At 35.5% G+C, this 23,863-nt stretch overlaps 1 pseudogene across 1 annotated transcript; it reads left to right on the forward strand.

Moving 5' to 3' along the window:
* The first annotated feature begins 15,639 nt into the window (after positions 1-15,639).
* Positions 15,640-18,262, forward strand: LOC104594033 (AAA-ATPase At2g46620 pseudogene; annotated as a pseudogene). The gene has a single exon (XR_016084382.1). The product of XR_016084382.1 is annotated as an AAA-ATPase At2g46620 pseudogene (transcript).
* Positions 18,263-23,863: the final 5,601 nt, after the last annotated feature.

Genomic DNA, 23,863 nt, shown 5'->3' on the forward strand with positions numbered 1-23,863 from the left:
GAAACCGAAACCAACCCACTGATAGGCAAAACCGACCTGGTCGGTTTGAGTCGGGTTGGGTCAGTTTTGGTCAATTTCGGTTTTGCTCCTATAGTCAAACCTTATTTCTGAAACTTGTCTCACCTTTGGTCCAATGTCAACCTTACTAACCCCTATTCCACTCAAAAAGTTTTTGTATTCAATAAGACAAAAGACAAAACTGTTTTATAGAAGACAAAAGTTATCAGTATTCAATATTCAATAAGACAAAAGTTAGAAGATAAAAGACAAAAGTTATCAATATTCAATAAGACAATAAAATAGAAAGTCAAGCTGTTTTATAGAAAGAAGGCTGAAACATTTATATTTAAAGAAACTTTCTAAATTCTAATCTAGGTAAAAGATGACACCTAATTCTAATTGTAATTGCCTAATGGGTTGCCTATTTGGTGTAAAAGACTATAGAAACTAGGATAGACATAATTTAGTTAAGTAGGAACTAGAAGATAGGGTTGTTCTACTTCTAGTAGAAGATTAGTTAAGTAGGAAACTAGGAACTACAGAACTAATAGAAGATTAGTTAAGTAGGAACACTAGTTCGGTTCGGTTTCGGGTCGTTTCGATTTTTACACAAGAAAACCGAAACCGACCCAATATTTGGTTTATAAATTTGCCCAACCCGAAACCGACCGTTGATGATGAAAACCCGGCCGACTCGGGTTGGGTCAGTCCAGGTTGGTCGGTTTGGTCGGGTTGGGCCTTCTTATGAACAGCCCTAGAGACGGGGATGGGGATAACCTTGTCTCCATTAGTAGGGATGGGGACGAAGATGTGGATGGGGATTTTTGCAAGGATAGGGATGGGGAGAGGCTCCCCGTCCCCACCCCGCCCCGCCCTGTTGCCATTCTGAATCAAACTATGAAACTCACCAATCTGACTTCTAGTATTTCCTGTTAGCTTTGGTTCAACAATTTCCCAATCCAACTGGGTTGGATCAGTTTCGCTCTGGCCATTTGTAAACTAATTAAAATTGAACGACCAAACCATGGATATAAATTAATATTTTATATTTTAAATATATTTTTTAATATGAGAAAGTGGGAAATTCCAATATTTCTTAGGCTAAAATAGTTTATATCATAAATTTATTTTTAAATAATACCATTTTATTTTTTTTAATTTAAACTTAATATTTAAATTTAATTTTTCAAGTTTAAATCCTATGAATCGACTGACCAAACAGAAAATTGGCCTAAACCATTATAACCAGAGTGACCAACCCCCCAACCTGACCATGTCGAATTGGTTGACCAAGCAACCTACAACCCCCCAACTGAACCGAATCAACCCGTGAACAATAGTTTAATCTCTAATAATTATTAAAAATTTATGGCAAAAATATCAATAAATTAAATTTAAAAAGCTAAATAATAGTAGTTTAAACTCTAATAATTATTGAAAATTTTATATTAAATAACAAAACAAAAATAGATTTATGCATAATTATTGAAAACATGTTTATCACAAAAGAATAATAAATAATTACTAAAATACAATATATTCATTAACCATTTAAAATATATTATTAATTTATATAAAATATTAATTTTAATATTTTGTCATTTAAGATATTTAGTTATTAAAATATTTAAATAATATTTCATTTTTAATGTTAGATTTTTATTATTTGAATAGCATTTAGATTGAATAATCTAGAAAATCATAATTTATATAGTTTTTACATAATTTCATGATGAATTTTGTAAAAATATGTAATTATTAATAATATGAATATTATTAAATTGATTATAATTATTTTTTATATTTTTAATAAATATTTTAAAGTTATTATATAATTTTGTTAGAATATTTAAATAATTCTTAAAATTTTTAATTCAAACTTTCTTTAGATAGATGTAGATAAAAAGTGGGAGAGAAGATAAATAAGAAATATGGATAACTTAGGAGAGAAAATCTCTAATAAATTTCTAGACTTACTTGTTATATATATATATATATATATAAAAGAGAGAGAGAGAGAGAGAGATTAGAGGGTATAGTATCTATATCTTTGAGCACATTATTAGGGATCTCAATAGGAAGGGTTTGGTATGGATTTTGCTTGACTCAACCCAAACCCCGATGAAACCCGAATAAATGCAACCCAGACCTTGACCTTGAACCCAATAAAAGCATTAGAGAGACAGGTTTTCTGCAAGGACCTGAAATCCTGAAATTTGCTAATTAACAGTATTTTTTAAAAAATGAATTTACTTAAAATAAAATAAAAGTTAAAATATAAATAAATTTATTTTATTTTGATATATAAATAAAATAACATATATTTAATATGAATGTTATATATATATATATATATATATATATATATATATATATATATATATATATATAATTGGGGTGACTTCATTTTCCATCCCGACCCAATGGAGTTGGAAAGTCAGGTATCCGAAGGAGATGGGGAAAATTGCTATCCCGAAGAGTATTGGAATTCAATTTCATTATATCCCTATTCGATGAGGATCCATATAGGCAAATAATGCGGAAATCTGGTCCAAACACCAATGGATGGAGTTTAACTTGACAATAGACCGGCTGATTTGATTGCTACAACATTAATGAGGTAGAAAATAATTTCTCCCACAGTTTTTACTTTTTAAAACAAATAATAAAATATGTATTTATTGGTTAATATAAAAAATTGATTATACTTAAAATTAAGAGTTCAACCCAACGTTAAATCTAGATGTCAATCAATCACATTAAAATTGATTTATATTTCACGGAATATATTTATCATCACGGTTCAAAGTATCGACACGTATCGGCTAGTATCAATCAATACGTATCGTTTTAAGACCTCTCCAATACGCTCCTACAGAGGGTATATCAGGAGTCTGACCGGTTCAAATGGTGGAGGGGCTCTAAACCAACCCCCCTGAACCGATTTTAAAAAAATAATAAAATAATAAAAAAAAAAAAGATATCGATTCACCTAATATGCTCTACCGGCATATCGGAAGTATCAATATTTTGAACGTTAATTGCCATTACAATCAACCAATCACATCTTTTAATAGGAATGTATCATACTCGAGATTTTGCCTAAAATTAAACTATATTATGCATAATAATATCCTTAAAAGTAATTAATTTTGCGATCCAAAGGACTTGTTATATCAAAGCTTATAACATCGTGGAGTGCTGTACTGACGTGGTCACCTAAAGCTGTAGCCTGTAAGAAGAAATTCCGCGTGGTTGATGTAATAGAGATCAGACCCATTGATTTTCTAATACCATAAGGCCATCACTATAGTAGTTTAGTCATGGATGACAAATGCGAAGTTATTACTTTTGATGATGCAAATTGACAATTGACTGCAGAAGGTGTAATCCAGGTCATTCTGATCCTTCCCAACTAAAGTTTGTTGATGATGTTGAAACAAAAGAATGAGGGTGGCACCTTGTGGGTTAAGGAAAATAATTATATCAACATATGGGCAATGACAACTAGGATTAGGATTAATTAAGGGATTCATATCGCACCAAAGCTTTTTTCTTTACTATATATACACATTGAATCAAAGTCAGAACCAATGGATGAGAAGCCTATTAGAGCAAGGATTGACCTCAGTATTATATACATGCAAGAATAAGAAAAAAAACATCATATGTCGAAAACTGAAAATCTAAACAACCAGTCTCACTTGGAGTCCTGGAGTGGGTGATGGGTGTTCACATGGGGATCCAGAGTTTCCAGACGGAACAGACCCTTTTGTGCGAGATTGAGACGATATATTGACAATTAGGAAAGCTGGGCAAAGCTAAATTAATTAGAGGGCAAAAAAGGATAAATCAAAAACTGCTATTTTGTACTTAGGGTAAAGGAGAATAAATACAAATACATAGAGTGCAATTATTTTATACGTATTTATATTGTACATATTTGTCTTTATATTCTTTTCAAGCTGTGCCTAAATACATAGAGTGCAAAGTCTTGTATTTTTGTATTATTTTGTATATGTTTGTAATACATGTATTCTTTTCAAACTCAACCTTTTGGGTACAAATACAAATATGTATAATACAAAATCTTCTATTTTGTATTTCTAAATTCCATATTCTCATTATATATATTTATATCTATATTATTTCCAAACTGAGCCTAAGGGAGGGTGACATATAGCATGTGATAAAGGCGAATCTATAAAATTGCCCATTTGAGATTTGATGGGTCATGGGAAAATGGCCTTTCCAAACCTTTGCTTAAGAAGAAAAAAAGTTCATGGTTGAAATTCTGAAGCCGAGATGGGGGTGTTCAATAATGTAGATGAGAAATGTGGGTAGTGTGTTTTCATCCATACCACGGGTGTAGTGTGGATGAAAACAATAAACCACACTCCAACAAAGTAGTTGTTCTACACCGTGGTAAAAAATGTGTGGATTGATCCACACCTCCATGGGTGTTCTGCAAAGTGTGGCATATTTAAGTTTGCACATTGCATTTGATTCCATGCATCTCAACTATAGCATTTAAGATAATCCATGTCGTTAATCATTAAAAAACAATATATTATTTTTTTGTAATATACACAATAGAAGAATATTAGTAAATTGCTAAGGATTTTAATAGTTAATAAAAATAATATTAGTAATAATTAATAATATTAAATAACAAATAATGATATTAATATTAATTAAAAATGAGTAGTAATATTAATGATAATTGATAATATTAACAAAATTTTTAATAATATTTAATAATATCAATAACAATTAATATTAATTATTTGAAACTTAATAATTAATAAAATAATATTAATATAATTAATAAACATGAGTAACAGTGGCGAGTGGTTCAAATAGAGAAGAGTGATATAGCATGAGAATAAACAAAGGATGAATACTTACTAGTTACCACTGACGATCTGATCCGATTATCTCATATTCAAATGATGTATTTATTTAATCGGATCATATTCGGATGTTACAATCTACATCCGATTAATAATCAGATTGGATTCGGATTTGACCCCATCCGATCCGATTAAAATATGAAACCAATTATTATAATATTTATTAATTTTAATATATAAATTTTAGATATATGTATTTAAAATTTTAAGAATATATTCTATATATTATATTATATATGAATTTGTATATAATAATTTAGTATGCTATATTTATATTAATTTATTATATATAAAAGTTAAAAAATAAATAAATTTTATTTTTCTGGTATTTTAGAAAATTTATAGCAAAGTCAAATTAAATTTGGATCCGATCCGAGTCCATTAGGATTTGAATTCGAATCCAAGCCAATTGGATTCAGATGTAGGTTATCAATAATCAAATTGAATGTGGGTTTTGTTGCATCTGATCTGAGTCCGATCCGATTACAGCCATAGTTCAAATAAAGAAGAATAGCAATAACGAGTAGAGAAGAATAGGGGTGCTCACGGTTCAGGGGCTTTTTCTTGGACCGAACCGGTAATTGAAACCAGTCGGTTAACTGGTTGACCGGTTCGGTTCATCGGTTTTTTGGTTTTTTAATTTTTATAATATATATTATAAAAGTATATATAAATATATAATAAAAATTATAAATATATATAAAATATTATATTTTAGTTAATAAATAATATATCATATTATATATAATGCATATTTATTAATTTATAATATATAAAATATATAGAAATATATGTATACCAATCGGTTCAGTTAACCACCGATTTTCTATATTGGTTAACCAAAACCGAACTGGTACCTTCGATTTTTTAAAAACACTGAACTAATCGATTCGGTTTTTTAATTTTTATAATATATATTATAAAAGTATATATAAATATATATATAATATTATATTTTAATTAGTAAATAATATATCATATTATATATAATGCATATTTATTAATTTATAATATATAAAATATATAGAAATATATGTATATCGATCGGTTCGGTTAACCACCGATTTTCTATATTGGTTAATCGAAACCGAACCGGTACCTTCGATTATTTAAAAACACTGAACTAATCGATTCGGTTTACCGATTTTTTAGTTCGGTTTTGATTGGTTCAATTTTTTGATTTTTTTTGCTCACCCCTAGAGAAGAATAACAATGGCGAGCTCACAAAAAAGTGTTGTAACGATAAAAAGAAAAGAGGTCTTATACTAGGGTTAAACATCCATGCGAAGTATGGGATCGTTATTCTATATGCAAAACGATATGGTGTAGATGATTCCACGAAATAAATATGTGGATGAGAAAATGGACTATGGTTGAACCAATCTACGAGATAGTGTGGATCAATCCACACTACAGCCAACCAAACACATGGCATAGAGGTGGTGTGGATTGAAATTGAATATATCGTGACAAATCCATACCACCTAGAGGAGATAGAGATGGATATGGCGATTTAGGATGCTTGTTTTTTTTTTTTTTTTGGTTGCCATTTTGACAGCTTTTTCTTTCAAATTTCAAATGGATATTTTTTGTAATTTTACCTTCACAACCAACCATATTATTTATGAGAATAGGGATAAAGTACTACAATTTAAAAACTCAAGGAGTCTTTATCATAAAAAAAGCTCACATGGTGACAGTCTGTAATTTACTCAAGTGTATAGATAGAAAAAGAAAAAAAAATCCACAGTGAAATGATGGCAAGTACAAATACCCGACACATGTGTAGAAAAGCATTGATCATGTTGATGGAGTGGTGGCAAAAATAATTAATTTGGAATGGGAGCTTCCATCAATAACTGGGTTGTATACAGGAGAAAAGGTGAAATAATTGAGGATCCACATCCACTTGCACTTTAAAGAAAGAAAAATGGGTGTTGCACAATTCAATTTATGGTTGTTGTTGTTGCTGTACTGTTAAAAAATGGTGTCTGCGACAGATTAAAAGCCAACAAAACAGCGTCCAAACGCCGGCCCGTGCAGTTGGGCTCCATAATGCTGTTACGTATGTCCTGTAACCATAAAAAGTTACACAGACTATGCATGTATTGTAGCTTTGGAGCTGCTGAACCTGCACCCTTTTATTATTATTATGTTCATCGTTTGTAACTTCGTTTGTTGGGGACTGCACCACGGGATGATATGCTAAAAGCAGCTATCCCCGATTTTCTGAAAAGCTCCAGCCCCAAAAATATAACCCCATTACTTTTTTTTTTTTTTTTTTTGCACGTTATTCAACACAAATCTAATACGAAAAACGAAAAGGTAGGGTGTGGGCACATTGGCAGAGCACCATCATTCAATGATCTTGACATGGAATTGGGCTTTGGGGTTGTTAATTGGAATGTTAAGCTGTGGAAATCTTAGCTAGGTCAATCGTCAAACTCTTAAAACTGTAGCATCAAAACGTGGATAGGTGTGGGTAGGGGAGTTGAGATCTTCTGCCAACAAAACTTAATCTAACATCGTACATCTCAGCATGCGTCATGGTCTAATAGATAGGTGTGGGACTTGCCATGTATGAAATATGTGGTGTAAGATCATATTGGTAGAGGGTTTGTTGGGAGGTTATTTAGAATTTTTGTGGGTAGGAGATCAACACTGTCAAGCAAAATGGTTTTGGAGGGAGAAGGAACGTCTGAGATTTAATAGATTTTAATTAATGCACTGCTTTAACAAAAAATAATAAACTCTAAGGCTATGTTTGGTTTAAAGGAAAAGGTAGGGAAAGAAAGGGAAAGACGGAAAAACCTATACAAGGCTTGTAAAAGTTTTCCTACATTTTCCTTCTTTTCCCTATCTTTTCCTTCAAATCAAGTACAACCTAAATGAGTGAAATGGTAGGAAATTATAGTACAGTTGGTATTGTGCGCCAAATGACTTATACATACCATAATCAAAAAATACATGCCAAACGGGCCCTAAGAGAATAGAATAAGAAATAAAATGCTATATTGAAGAAAACACAACTATGCCCATGAGAGATCTTTGTAAAATTCATTATACCCCTTTTTTTTTTGTTCATGGGGCTACAAAACAGGTTTAGCCCATCCCTCCACTCATAGCCTACTACAACCACTGAAAGACCTTAACAACCAAGGCCGCATTTGACAAGTCTTTCCGTGCGGGCTTCGAGTTGTTTAAAAGCCCGAAAGCCTAAATTCTAGGCTTTTCCCGTTTGGCAATGGAAAGATCTATTGGAAAAAAGCCCCAGTCCATAAAAGACATCAGCAGCCCGAATTTGGGCTTTTTCAAGAAGCTTCAAATGAAGCCTTTACAATCTTTTAGTGCTCTGTCTTCTTTGAACGTGTGGCACAATGCACATGCTTGGGATAAAATGGATTATCTTCCCACAGAAAAACTATTTGAACGTGTAAGTGGGACTTACCAATGGTATGTGGGGTCCATCTTGAAAAATGTATGTGGGCCTATACATGTCCAAACATGGACCCACATGCATATCCACCAATGGTTTGTGGGGCCCACCTTAAAAAATGTATGTGGGCCCATACATGTCCAAACATGGACCCACATGCATGTCCACAAATGACATGTGGGGCCCACCTTATAAAATGTATGTGGAACCACATACACGTCCACTAATGGTATGTGGGGCCCTCCTTGAAAAATGTATGTGAGCCCCACATGCATGTCCACCAATGGTATGTCAGACCCACCTTGTAAAATGTACATGGCCCCACATACATGTTCACACATGGACCCCACATGCATGTCTACCAATGGTATGTCAGACCCACCTTATAAAATGTATGTGGACCCCACATACATGCCCACCAATGGTATGTGGGGCCCACCTTGAAAAATGTATGTGGGCCCCACATGCATGTCCACCAATGGTATGTCAAGCCTACCTTGTAAAATGTATGTGGACCCCACATAAATATCCACCAATGGTATATGGGGCCCACCTTGAAAAATGTATGTGGGCCCCACATGCATGTCCACACATGGACCCCACATGCATGTCCACCAATGGTATGTCAGGCCCACCTTATAAAATGCATGTGAGCCCCACATACATGTCCACCAATGGTATGTGGGGTCTACCTTAGAAAATGTATGTGGGTCCCATGTGTTAAATGAAATATTTGTTGACCCACACACAAGACATTCATATATACATAACACACATATTTTCAAAACATTACCAAACGGTCTTCTATCTGTTATGGTCTTCCATGAGATTTATGAAAAATATTTCAATCAAACATTCTTTGATCTTCCACGATCTATTTACAAAACCTCACCCTGTTTTTTAACTATCAGATCTTGTTACAGATATTCTGGAAAAGACTTGTTAAGCAGGCACTAATTTAGTTGACAATTAGGTTTAATAATAAGTAAACTTACATAATCATGAGAGTGAGCAATTAAGCCCATTTAGCTTTCAAAATCCTTACGGGGTTATTCTTAATTTATGTTAGATTTAAACTTTTTTATCAAAATTGACTCCAAACAAATAAAAATTGTGAGGTCAATTCAAAATATATAAAGATTTAATTCTATCAAAAGTAAAGTTACCAAACTCCATTAAAATCATAGGATACTTCTTGTAATTTTAAGAGTTAATATATAATTATTAAAATAAAATAAACAATTTCATTAAAAGATTAAACAAAAGTTGGCTTTGGTATAAAAGCAGTTCAAAATCTATAATAAATGCAATAGAGAGTGAGAAGAGAAAGAAAACAAGAAAACAAATAAATAAATTTGAGAAAGGGAAATGATTAATAATAAATATTTATATATTGATACATTTTATTTTCTTTTTTTGTGTGTTCTTATTGCTTTAACTTTGGTTGTACCGAGTGACAAAAATTCCTTGCTCCGCCACTAGTTTAGTAAATATACAACCCTGAGGAATAAACTAATTCTTATGCCACTATATTAGATTTCTCAATGGTTTTTTTTTGTTTTTTTTAATTTGAATATAACTATGGATATATGTGGTAAAATAAATATTAAAAACACCCGTTATAAATGATGTTTCAGACAAAGATCAAAATTTTGCGCACATATTGGCTCATATAGGCCAATACATAGGCAGGCCTTATATTGACCCCTCTAACTAATTTTTGAAAATAAAAACTAAGGAAAGAGAAAACTAAAGAGTGTGATCGAAACACCCAATTTGTAAAATGGAGCATATTAGGGTATCTCGGTTTATTGTCACATGGAAAGACATGCCATAGTCAAATCAGCTTTAGACTGGCTCAGATCTTAATGCAAAAGCTCAATGTGTCTTTTGACTGTCAGAGCTACCTGAATATCTTCCCAAAAGACTTGTCAAACGACCCCTTAGTTATCCACGGTAAAAGACATAGAGAAAAATGGTGGAGTTCAAAATTTAAAGAAAAAAAGATAAGAAAAATCATAAATATTAAAAATATTAAGTATAATATTTATTATAGAGTATTAACAAATTTATGAATATATAAAACTATACTATTAAATTGGATGAACACATTTGTGTGCCAGAAATCAGACCAACCAATTGGCCCATATATGTTTGCTTACTTAATTAGGCTGTGTTTTGGTACCATTATTGTTTCCACCTAAAATGCATCTTTTGAATTGATCAATACAGATTGGTGAGAGATATGATATTGCTACATTACATACGACTATTTCTAACTGATTACAGATAGACTCCCACACATGCATCGGTCGACCCAAACACACATTTTTTTCATAAAGGCAAACAGTCAATCAATTGGGTGGTGATCAAAGTACGTACAAAAGTTGAAATTCAATTCCAGCATTGTCCTCTTGCTAAGGCATGTTCTTATGGATCTCACATTGCATTTTCATGTGCCATTGAATGTGGATGTATGTGTCTTGTATGGAGTGGTTGCAGTTTCTGCTTCAGTAATTGCAGACTTGCAGTAGTCAAAGATTCATGTTGGGCTGAATCTTTTATCCATGTTGGGTTCTATTACTGTGGTGTTATATTTCATATATATATTCACGTACCCATTGGCTGTTATGAATGCTGTGAACAGAGCAGTTTTGAATGCTGTGAACAGAGCAGAGACGACAGAATTAAAGTGGGAAGAAATGGTCCCCTCCTCCTCCTGTAAATTGGCTAGATCAAATTAAATTGTGATGGGGGTATTTCTAACAAGATTTACTTCCTTTGAATGTCTTGTTCACCCTGACAAGGGGATCTTTATTGCAGCAAGATGGGGTGCCCTGTCCATATCTATAGGCTTTCTCGGAGCAGAACTTGTTGCCCTGAAAGGTGGCAATGGAGCTAACCGAAGCTTTAGGAGTGGAGACAGATTTTCCATTAGCAGTGAAAGTGTTACAGCCAACGATGGGCGTATTGTATATCGATATGTCCGGATAAATTCACCGATATATAAATATTTTAAAAACTTTATAGGGTCTTATATTTCTTTGAGACCCTCTCCTTATAAAAAAAAAAAGATTTGGCCATAACAATATGCCAATTCTCAATATGGGTATCGATGCATATTGATGAGGGGTAATTTGGCCCAACCTTCGAACACGTGAAAGCGATTTATTGATCGGACAATGACTCGACATTTCCTACCACCTCAGCAAGTCAAGTCAGTTCGGGTATCTCGGGCACCTCGGCCAAGACTGAGGTTTAAGCAGCTCACGATGGCCTGACTTGCTGAGGTGACACGTAGCCAACTTTTAGAAGTCAGTTGTCTCCGACCTCTCCGGGATTACGTCGCACGACTGCCAGCCTTATCCTCATCCCGCCCGAATCGGACGGACTCGATAAGCCTTATCAGCTAGTAGACCTGTTCATGGGCTGGGTGGCCCGACGGACCGGCCCGGCTCGGCCCCCGGACGGGCTTGAACAGGCTTTTTGGCCCGCGGGCTTAACCTCGGGCCAAAAAGCTCGGCCCACATAAAATTCGAGTTGGGCTCGGGCTTTGCCAAAATAGCCCGGCCCGAGCCCGACCCGAGCCCGACCCGGCCTGACCTATAGTTAAATCTAAGTAAAAACCCTATGTGATGTCCATTTCAATAATTTTTTTGATTTAAGAAGGTTGTTGATTCACTTGTAGGCCCATTGTTCATTTAAATAGGGGGAAAAAACATCTAAATTAAAATAGATAATGTTCATTTGAATAGGGAAAATTTCGAATTTCTTTTATTAGGTCGGGTTTCGGGCTTCGGGCTTTTTATCAGGGTCGGGATCGGGCCCAAGTTGTAGGCCCATTGGTCGGGCCGGGATCGGGCTCGGGCCTAACATTTTTCTGTTAATAAAGAGTAAAAGCCCGGCCGGAGCCCGGCCCGGCCCAACCCATGAACAGGTCTATCAGTTAGCACAAAGTTCACCTCCTGGTGCAGAACGGATTCTTAGTAGCATGGGCCAAAGATCTCGGAAGAGTTTCATGAGACTTACAACAACTCACTTATATAAGGACACCAACGTCAATGATTTAAGGTACGTGCGATTAATTGCTCACTAGTTTACTTGCAATTAAGCTTTCAGCTCGACATTAAGAGTACTGACTTAAGCATCGGAGCGCCCACACCGGATAAACCACCCTAGGTCTTCTGAGCATTGTTTCCTTGCAGTTCGACCGGCCAGTTAAGCATCCATCGTCCAAACTGCCCTCCAAATAAGAGCATCAAGATCACACACTATCACATATCAATATTTTAATCCTTGTTTATACAGCAACTTCATTGAGTGAATCATATTTGATAGATCCAAGGTGGTTTGATGAACGCTCTCCATGACTGATTGGAGATCTATATATATATATATATATATATATATATATATATATATATATATATGGACTCACCTATTCATATTCTATTAAATTAATATTTGTTATATTAACAAATAAAAATAAGAAAAAAAAAACTTTTTTGTTGGTAGGAAGGTAAAAAAAAGTTGAAAGCATGAAAACAAAGATGGTTTCGCATGCATGACCATTGGGGTTTGTACGCGGCTTATACACGGGTGTAGATTTTTAGAAAATTTTCAAGAGGAGTTTTCGTCAGCAATTGCATTTTTATTTTTGAAAATATCTTTCTTTTCGTTATTTATTTATTTTTTTGATGAGTATCTTTTCGTTAATTATTTTTGTTTTTTAAGAGATTGATGACCGAGTGCCGGCCGGCCGCCCACCATTTCCTTCACTTATTTACAAATAAACATGTAAGGCCCAAGCCCAAACCCAAAAGGATATACCTTCTCATTCATTTACAAAAAATGCTACAGGAGCAAATAAGCAAAACCTTCTATTTTATATTATTTTGTATGTATTTATGCGAACCTAAGTAAAGGTTAAGGATTGAATTCCCAACTTGTAAGAACATTTATCTCCGTAATGTGGGCGCCATTGCAATAGTAATTTTAGACCAGGCAATCGGGTCAGGCTGGGTCAAGGCGATTTTGGGTTGGGTGGGCAAAAGGTTAGATTCTAACCCTAAGTATTCATGTTAAGGTTGATCCATGAGTCAACGATTCAACCAGCCAAACCAGCTGGTCTTTGACCAAATAATTTTTTAATAAAAAATATGTCTGTTTGAATGGTTCAAATAATCGACCATCTGAATCAACGCCAATTTGAAAGCATTGGTTTGAAAAGAGGTGATCCATAGCCCAAACCGGGTTAACACAATGGCGGATCTATTTAAAAGCCGGTGTGTGCAATTGCCCCCACTGAAATTTGAAACTGCTTTATATGTATAAAGAAAATTAATTTTTTTTTGACAATTGCCCCATTCAAATAAAATAGTAGGAGGTCAAATTTTCTTAATGAGATTTTTTTCATAATTTTAAAAGGCGTCAGAGGTGAATCCGCAGGTGTGTCCCCACGGTCAAAGGTCCTGGATCCAACACTGGGTTAAGGTGCCTTCTAATTTGCGTCACTAGATAGGGGGCCTTAGCCCACCTTTTTTGAGTTGGGTGATTTCAGGTCTAAATACTAACCAAACAAAAAGAACAGGTACAATATTGACTTATAATTTTTATGATGTGCATGCATCAAGATTTACAGTTCTAAGACTCCTGATTTTTGTGTGTGTGTGTGTTTCAAGCATAAGGCAAATCCATTCAAAAATCATTTCAGGGATACAGAGATAAAATCGCCAACAAGGCTCGTGAATTGTAAGGACCATATCTTCCATGCGAGACTCTTATTTTATTTTTTTGGTAATCCCATGTGATACTCCTAAAATAGCTTATTCATTGTGGTCATCTCACTTAATTCTGGACACAGGTTGTTTGATGTGGCGTGGCTTCATTTAACCTCGAATCCCCAAAAAAAAAATAAAATAAAACAAACCACACAGATCGAATTGATCCAACTCAATTAAACAAAATTGAATACTGAATTCCAAGGTTTTTTAAAATCCGACGGGACAGCAAACCGTTTTGGAGTCTGGTTCCTGGATCAAACGGTCTGGATGGCTCATTCTGACAAAAAAATAAAAAAAAAATCAAAAAATGGCCAAAACCATTTCTGGATCGAACTGTTCGATGGTTTGTTAATCAAATCAACGATTTTTTTTTTCCAAATATTGATTTTGGGGTAAAAACAAAACCGGTTCTTGGTTTTTCCGGTCTGACAATCCGGTCCAGTTCGAATTTAAAAACATTGCTGAATTTGACCCCCAACACATCCCGCAAACGATAATGGGCCCGGCTTAATATCCTATGTGAAGGATTTATACCTTGAATCCGGGCCAAATTACAATTGATCACCCCTACCCCTAGTTTGACAACCCGAATTTGATTAACACTAAGCCCAATCTACTGACCTAACCTGATAGGATTAGGTCCAAGTAGGTTTACCAGTTACCACTTAAGCCAACCCACTGATGACATCTGAGTCATGGGCTCCCCACGGAATGCACCCCACTTGCTGGGTTCACATGTTCTCACATTCTTACCCATCGGACATTACAGCTGGACGTTGAGAATATTTCCTTGTCTTCATGAAGAGATATTCCCAAATTAGGTGGGTAGAGGTGTGGGAACAGTTCTGGTGGGTAGCCGATCGAAGTGCACTTGCCACATAGCACATTTTAATGTGCATTAGAAACATGTGAACCCATGTGAGGAGCCAATGCAATCTGACAACCCCTAGTTTTATATCTTTGTTCTTATAAAATTACTTAATAGAGATTTTCTTGCTTTTTTTCTCCCATACATTAGAGATGTTTACAACTCGAGGTCGTTTACCACAAAAGTTAGTTAAGTTAACAAGTCGATACTATAGAAAGTTAGAAACCCCTCAAGTCCTTTTAGATTGGCTTATAAAGAAAAACGTCCTTTCGCTTTGGTTACATGCAACATTTGGCTTAGGAAATACCAAACTAATGTCATCTCAATTTCACTTTCCAAAAAGAGTGAAATTGAGTTTTTTTTTTTTTTTTTTCAAATGCTTGAAGTCTTGAATAAAATGGAATAACCTTAAAATTGCAAGATTTTTTTTGGTAGATAAAATTGCAAGATTTCACTCCTTACTTTTTTTTTGATAGATTAAAAAAAAATATTTCACTCCTTACTTTTTGACCTTCCGGACGCCCAATCACAAATTCTTACTGTATTCCCATTTATTTTCAATTCATAGTACAACTATTTCGTTAAGGCTTATTTTAATGCTTTCTATTATTATTTCCGTACGAAAAAGATTAACCTCAACCTCAAGGTTAAATGGATTAACAGTGTCCGACAATTGTTACAACCTTCCACCCAATGATGTCACCTTACATTGGCATCCCATCTGTCCAATCGAGCTCCTATAGCATCCAACCGTCCTCAATTCAATAGTAAATTCATTATGTCCAGCCCAGATGGCCAAGTATTCATCAACCGTCAATCCTAGGCTTATGGTATTTTAGTAATTGGCTCACGTTATCACGGCATTATAGTAATTTTTCGCCCAAGCAAGTCCAAACCAGCCGTGAGTAAAGAGGGCTCCAAGCTTAGAAGTTAGAACTCGTCGTAAGTTGGGAATTAAGATCATAGAAGTAGAATTCCTCTCGACCCTCTGGTTTCTCTCTCTCTTTCTCACATTTTTCTCTGTTCCCTCTTCATCTTTGACCAAGTGGAATTACCGGCAAGAGCAGTCTTGAAACGGCGTTAAAAGCATTGGTGGTTCGTTCATGATCAATCTCTTACTCTGACACGTCTCTGAAACTTCTTGACTTCAAACCTTTAATTGGTGTTCTCGCCCAATAATAAAAGATGAGAGTGAGACGAATTCCTTACTCATTTCCTTACAAAACCAAATTTCTCAACAACCAATCAATCGAAACTTTTCTGTCTCCTCGAACTTCTAGCTGTTGCGAGGATGGTTTTTGGTTTTAAGAGGAAAAAAAAGGCAATAAAATAGAGCCTTTGGTTTCGTAGAAGTTCTTGTTTGAAAGAAGCTCCGACGACCCGGGAGATATCGGTTTCTAATTCAGGAAATCATGGTTCTAACTAATCCGTTTATTCTCCTGCTAGTGGTCGCCGGTGTCTTCTTGGTTTTTCGTATAATTTTGTCTGGTACAGCCCTGTGGTTTCTTTTCAAGAAATGGTGCAGAACGATCGATGATTGGTGTCACGTCTATCAGTTCTATAAAATTCCCGAATTCAACCGAAACTTTCAGGAGAATCAGCTTTACAGAAAAGTTTCTACCTATGTAAGCTCGTTAGCCTCAATAGAAGACTCCGACTACGCGAATCTCTTTTCCGGGAAAAAGTTGAACGAGATTACCCTCGAACTCGATACCAATCAGCTTGTATACGATACTTTTCTCGGCGCCAGAGTCTCATGGATGAGCGAAGAGAAACGCGAAGGAAACAGCAGGTGCAAAACTTTTGTTTTGAAGATCAAAAAGAAAGACAAGCGTCGAATTCTCCGTCCTTACCTCCAACACATCCACTCTGTCTTCGACGAGATCGAGCAAAGAAGAAAAGAGGTGAAGCTCTACACAAACACGGAAACGGTGCATCGCAATGGGCGGTGGAGTTCGATCCCTTTTACTCATCCGTCGACTCTTGACACCGTCGCCATGGATCCCGATATCAAAAATAAGGTGAAGTCCGATCTTGAATCATTCCTCAAATCGAAGCAGTACTATCACCGACTCGGCCGAGCCTGGAAGCGAAGCTACCTATTGTACGGACCCTCGGGTACGGGAAAATCGAGCTTCGTTGCCGCCATGGCGAAATTTCTCTGCTACGACGTGTACGACGTCGACCTCTCCAAAGTCTCCGACGATTCCGATCTGAAAATACTCCTATTACAGACGACAAGCAGATCGGTCATTGTTATCGAAGATCTCGATCGATTTCTCGGCGAGAAATCAAAGACGGTGAGTTTATCTGGGGTTATGAACTTCATGGACGGGATCTTCTCGTGTTGCGGCGAGGAGCGGGTAATGGTCTTCACAATGACCAGTAAAGATCACATCGATCCTGCAATCCTGAGGCCCGGAAGAATTGATGTTCACATCCATTTTCCTCTGTGCGATTTTTCTGCGTTCAAGACTCTGGCCAATAGTTATTTAGGCCTCAAGGATCACAAGCTCTTCCCTCAAGTGGAGGAGATCTTCCAAGGTGGAGCTACTCTGAGTCCAGCGGAGATCGGAGAGATCATGATCGTGAACCGGAGCTCACCAAGTCGGGCGTTGAAGTCGGTGATGACAGCGTTGCAAACGAACAGTGACGGAAAAGGGTACGGGAAGATTGGGCAGCAGTTGAGCGAGAGCAGATCGGTAAACGGACGGATTCAGAGTGTGGATGAATTGGGGGAATCGGGTGGGGTAATCTGCAGGGAGAGCGTTCACACGGTGAGAGAGTTCCGTAATTTGTACGGTTTCCTGAGACTGAAGAGCAGTAGGAAGTCGGGCCCCTTCGATCTAGGCTCGGGCGAGAACGAAGGTTGACACTTTGAAGCAGTCACAAGACTCACAACTCACAACAATGCTTAGGCACGTGTTGAATAAAACCCAATCAACAAGTAGGTACAGACAGGCACGTTTTACGACTAAATGACAGAAGGGTTTTCTTCTTCTAATTGGGATTTGGAATGCAACAATGCACGAGATACAAGTCCCATTTGATATTTTAAATTAAAGAACTCCCGCCGGTTTTTTAAATTATTATGTTTCTCCTCCGGCGGGTTTTAAACTCGCGGAATTTGTCAACTTGTTCCCTTTAAATATTACGGCCTTATGGCCTGTAAATGACAACATTACCATTTAGACCGTTTCCGTAACTGGAACTATGAAACTTGTGTTGTTCAATTAGAAAGAATACTTCTGAGTTCTGCCAATGAATCTTGGGGCTTGTTCGTTTTTGTTTATCTAGGTAATTATATTTTGGATCCCTTATATTTTCCGTTCAAAGTGTTTTCTTTGATAAAATTTGTCAGAATTAGGGACAAATGATTCGGATTAATCGAACACAATGGCTGTTCAATGAGTTGTAGAACCAACGAAAAGGTTTCACGCCAGTGACGTAGATTCAATGTATTTTATTACTGGCGTGAAACATTACCACTGTTTTCATAACATGTTGAATTATCATTACATTCAGTTAATCTTTATTGCAAAGAGTTCAAATCTGCGCCTCATTACGTCCTACAGCACATCTCCGCTGTGTAATGATATTATCATTTTTTGTATATTATCAAGAGATGTTTTCAATACATGGCAGAGATGTGCTGTGGAACGTTGTGGGGCACCCCCTTGTGGGGGTGACGGGATCTGCTCCTCAAGAACGGGCGCTTCACAGGCACATCCACCATACATTGGGAACATCTCCCATGAATGATAACCAATAAATATGAAAGATGTTTTCAATGCATGATAGGATGTGAGTGTGAAGTGCCAGGTGTGAGGAACAGATCCGGTCTCCTTGTAAAACGCAGATGTGAACTCTATTGCAAAGGATAATAATAGCAAATTAACTGGGCCCAAGCAGAAAAGTGAGAAAAAAACACCTTTGCAAAATCCTCAATGAAAATCAATCATGATAGTCAGCCGAATGTCCTAGGAACAATAGAATCGTAGAATGTAGACTACTTGAAAATTCAAGGTAACGACTAACCGTGGGTGTGAGGCAAGGAAAAAAGGGTGGAGCATTTGGTTAGGCTCCAATGGTTCAAATGTCCAATCCTTTTTCTTTATTTGATATATAAATATTGGGGTCTATATTTTCGAAGATTTACATCTTTTTTTCATATAATATATTTTATAAAACAGAATTCATTGAACTCGAGGTAGCTAGCTATAATTGCATGTAACTGTTTGACGGGTAAGATGTTCCTAAATGGGAGAACGATGTCTGTAAGTGGAATCCAATTATTACAAAAATGATAACGGGCTAATGAGTAATGAAGATCATCGTCCTGTTGGACAAGAGAGATTGACAATTGTGAATTAATGGGTTGGCTCAAAATTGATTTGAGATTGCGCTTTTTTGACTTTTTACTTTCGGAACTGTCAGAATGACTGCTTTGTACGACTTCGGATTCGGATGTGGGCAGGAGGAGATCCGGACTCGCTTTTTACGTTTAGAAGTGAAAACAGAGGGGCAGCTGTTGCTCATTTTGGATGAAACGCTCGCTCAGGCTCAGCTCCTCAACTGCATTAATGCATGGTCCACACCACACCATCTGTGGTGACGATTGTGGGCCTTGCATCAATCAAAATTCCTTTTCTCAGTCTCATCACAGGGGGATGAGATATTATTTAAGAAGATGGGAAATTGGGATGCTTCCATTTTGGCCTTCTCTTCGAAATGGTGATCGATATATGCGTCATGTGTGCATAACGTTTAGCAAAAATCCACTTTGGCCCTGTCATCCTTCGTCAGAACCAAACCGGGACATACATGCTCTGCATTTTTCTTTCTGGAAATTAGAAAATGTTTATTTGGGAGTTGGGATCCTCTCTCTTGAGCCTCGACTGTCACCGGAATTCTCTACAGCATCAATGAGGATGTTCGATGGGCACAGGCACAGAGAGCATAATTTACTAAATACAACGTATAAGGGGAATTTGTGGGTCCATGTAATGCTTATTTTACACGTATTAGAGTGAGATTTGATGTGTGAAAAAACAAACAAACAAAAAAAAAATAGAGCGAGAGCTGAATTGTATGCCATTTGGTTAATAGGGTCTAGGAATTGGCTTAATATATATAAATGGTTAATGGTCCATTTATTAGGCCAAGATTGGCATACGACTCAAGCAAGGATAACATTATTGTTTAGATTGCAGGATAAGAAAAAATAAGACTCGGTTTTCAAATCCTTATTCCATCATCATCCTTCTATCCCCGCCCAAATGGCAAAACTCAAATTTCAACCTGAGAAAGAAAAAAAAAAAAAACTGCCTAGGGTAAAAGGACTAAGCAAATTTCTATACGGTTTTTGGCATCACACTACTATTCGTCAATCTTTCAATTTGAACATATATAATGTTCAACTATGATATGGAAAAGATATAATATCTGAAAAATATCTAATCAATCAACTAGAATCATAAACTCGGTAGCGAATCAAGTGTTATTTATTAAAAATTTATGAATGGGTTATGATTGGTCAAGTGTTAGTTATCAAAATTTTGGGCAACTTATATATCATAAATGTGTTTGGTAGAGATAGGTAATGAAATGACTGTATTGTATTGGTGCCTTGAGTTTTAGTTGTGAATCTGTTTTATGATCTAATCCAAATTTGAGAAAAAAAAAACTGGAGGCAAAATTTCATGATGGTCTATAGTGGAAGTGGAACCACATAAATCTCTAGATGTACTTTTGTGTTGCTCTATTTTATACTTTTTTTTCCTAGTTCTTTGCTTGTCAATCATTTTTCTTGTTCCTAGGTTTGTTAGCCTCTTAACAACCTGAGAAAGAAATGTCATGTTTGTTGTGGATTAAATTGATTTTTTTCAACAAAAAAAATGCCTAGGGGTAAAAGGACTAGACAGATTTTATACTCCTAGATGGTTTTTGGCATAACACTACTATTCTTTTACCTTTTAATTTGAACATATATAATTAGCAACATAATTCCTCTACGTTGATTCTCTGAACAATTTAGACTCTGTTTGATTTCATTTTTATTAAATACTTTTTTATAAGTACTTAAAATAAGCATTGGGACCACACATTAAGTGGAAAATAACCACTTATCCATGTTTGATAAAAAAGTGAGGAAAATGTGTTTATTTGAATAAAGAAGTGCTTACTGAAAAAGCAAATTGAGAGTGGCTTTTTCTAAGCACTTATTAAATAAGAACATTTTCGAAATTTTTGGAACAATTCATTCCCTCCTTAAATTTTTATATCCGCAAAATACTCTTATGCATTAGAAAAACCTTCTTTTCCCTCATTCGAACAGACTCGAGTACACTAATAGTAACACCTCTACTAGGAGTGACCGACAACCACATGACAACCTGAAAACTCACCAGCAATCAGGTCATGTTCGCTCTTGGAACCATTTTTTCCATGTTTTCATGAATATTTGTTGTATTTTTTTTGAGGTATTTAAAATCCGAAACCCTTTTAGCGTTGTTGTTTACCAGATTTGTTTTTTTAGGGGGATTTCATGCCATTCTCATTATACAATCGCCAAATAGGGGTGAGCATTATCCGGTTAAAACCGAATTACCGAACCAAAAATTCCGATTCTGGTTTTTTAGTTTGATTTTTTGGGTAATTCGGTTTAGTTATTTTGGTTTTTAGGAATTTTGGCTTTTAGAATTATAAATTCGGTTAACCGAAAAAACGAATTAGCTGAAATTCATTATATAATATGTAATATATATATATATATATATATATTAAATTTGATTTTTAACCGAAATAGCCAAAAACCAAATCGGAAATTTTGGTTTTGGTTTGTTTTCATCTTTTTTATTTTGGTTTTTTAATTTTAACCAAATAAACCGAATGCTCACCCCTATTGCCAATGACATTAGGTTGGTTATGAATAATTGATGATTGTTCTTATTGCAAAACTGTGTTTTATTCCAATTTATGAATAATTGATGATTGTTCTTTGGTGATGTTTTTCCAAAAATTTTTTCCTTAATCCGAATGTTGATTGTTTTTTTATTAATACGATTTTTTTGTGATACTATATGTATATTTTTTAATTTTTATTGCACATTGTCCATGTAGTGCTCAATGTGTGGGTCCACATGGACTCCCATGTGTCACGGCGTGGTGATATGGCGAACTTCAAATGTATGATAAAATATTGAAAACCATAGTTTGGCAAATGAGTCACCAAATAACATCCCCATTCCAATTGTGGGGACTAAAATTGTTATTTATGCTAAAATAAACACTTGTGGGGAAAGTAGCTCACCAAACCTCCCCACTCCAATAAGTACTTACAATACCTAATAAATGATTTGGCAAATGAGTCACCAAATAACATTAAGGGATTATTAAAATAAACACTTTTTGCTTGTTTATCAAACCACTTAATCACCAAACATATCCTTATATATCATAAATTTATTTGGTAGAGATGGGTAATGAAAGAGTTATATTGTATTGGTAACTTGAATTCTAATTGTGTATCTGTTCCATGATTCAATCCACACTTGAGATCCCTAAGGCAAAATTTTATGATGATCTATGGTGGAAGTGGAGGGACATAGCCCACCACTAACCACCCCTCGGGATGAGTATAGATTAGCAATGTCAAGGAAATCATACACTTGAGACTTGCAAGATTGCAAGACACTATACTTGCTGGACTCTAGGCTTGTAGTTTGGAATCACATGCTAGATTTGCAAGTAGAATTGCAGGACTTTGGACTCGCAATAAGGATTTCGTGGCCTGTGAATCTATTACTTAGTAGTTTATGGTGTTGATCCAGTTTGGGATTTCTCATATATAGTGGGAACTTTCAGGTGTATTGGGAGATAGGGTTTTGGTGGGTAGGCTATGAATACCATAATTGTAATATCTACTATTAGATAGTGGATTTGTTCACATCTGACACATGTGGACATAGGCTGTAAGTTAAATCACAAATCTCTAAATGCATTTTTTGTGTTGCTATGTTTTATATTTTTTATTCATGTTTATTTGATTGTCAATTGTTATTCTTGTTCTCGAGTTTGTTAGCCTCCTAACAAATTGGATTAGGGCAACTAAGGGAGTGGGTGATGTTCGACAATGTGAATGGTTTCGCTTTCTAAAATAAAATCAACTACAATGTCAATACAAAGAAAACATTTTTTATGGGGTTCAACTATGTTATTGGAAACTTTACCAAAAAAAACTTGTAATGAATCAACTGGTATCATAAAAGTGGTGACCATTAGGTGATATTTTTTGAAATTCAAGGGGGGTTGATTGGTCAAAACTCTTCTGGTATTATGTCTTTATGATGAGTTTGGGTTTGGTCCTAACGCCCATTTTATCTGTACATCAAGAATAATTCCCCTTGTCCTTCATTGTGAGATGTTTTTAATGTATGATTGCAATGGGTGTTAGGATTTTGGGGGGCTAAGTTAAACAAGAAAATGAAATAACTAGAGAGGAGAAGTAGGGTTTGGGGAAAATGGTCCAAGAAGGTTTGGGTCTATTATAGATTTTTTAAATAAAAAACAAATAAGTATTTTTTTAAATTTTGGAAATTGGAGGAGCCTTAAAGAGTGATCCTTTACGATTTTAGGTCAATTTATTTATTTATTTATTTATTTTTTTTTGGGGGGGGGGGGAAGGGTCCACAACCATATAAATAATGGTTTTATAAAAAAATTTGGGGGATCAAGGACCTCCCACCAATATGCTTGGCTCCGCCCTGGATCATATTCAATTCCTTTCCGGCAGTATAGATTTTCTCTTTTCCATGATGTGGTAGTTGTTTTTATTTTAGAAAGCAAAACTATATTCACGCTA

This window comes from Nelumbo nucifera, chromosome 3, assembly GCF_055504915.1.
Source record: "Nelumbo nucifera cultivar China Antique chromosome 3, China Antique-T2T, whole genome shotgun sequence".
NCBI lineage: Eukaryota > Viridiplantae > Streptophyta > Magnoliopsida > Proteales > Nelumbonaceae > Nelumbo > Nelumbo nucifera.